Source organism: Cicer arietinum, chromosome 2, assembly GCF_000331145.2.
Source record: "Cicer arietinum cultivar CDC Frontier isolate Library 1 chromosome 2, Cicar.CDCFrontier_v2.0, whole genome shotgun sequence".
Lineage (NCBI taxonomy): Eukaryota > Viridiplantae > Streptophyta > Magnoliopsida > Fabales > Fabaceae > Cicer > Cicer arietinum.
The window spans coordinates 6,801,126-6,801,546 of NC_021161.2; positions in this window are offsets into that span (position 1 = coordinate 6,801,126).

A 421-nucleotide genomic window follows, 5' to 3' on the forward strand; every position below is an offset into this window, starting at 1 on the left:
CGATTGGAAGGGATACTTTTTCAACAAAGCCTTCAATCATCAGGTCCTGAATTGCCGTATGTCGATCTACTAATGATTCCCAAGTGTCACCAGTCGAATCAGGATCTGCTCGTCCATCAATAGCTTCTCCAAAGAATGGTAATCCTGACAGTTTGGAGAATTCTTCAAAAGTCATTGAGATTTTCTTACCCTTTACTTCAGCCTCGAAACCAGTATTAGTGAGTTTGAAGGTTGACTAGAAGGCTCTAATCGGCCTTGGGTAGATTTACAAAGAACAGGAAAGGAAATCTACTAATCCATGAAACCTTAAGTGGTTTTGGAAAGTAAAACCATTTGAGTCAAAATAGGTAAAATCCAAAGTTCTAGCCTCTTGGATTTTCCTTTTTAAGAAAGAAGGTGGGAGAACAACTTCTTCAACAGG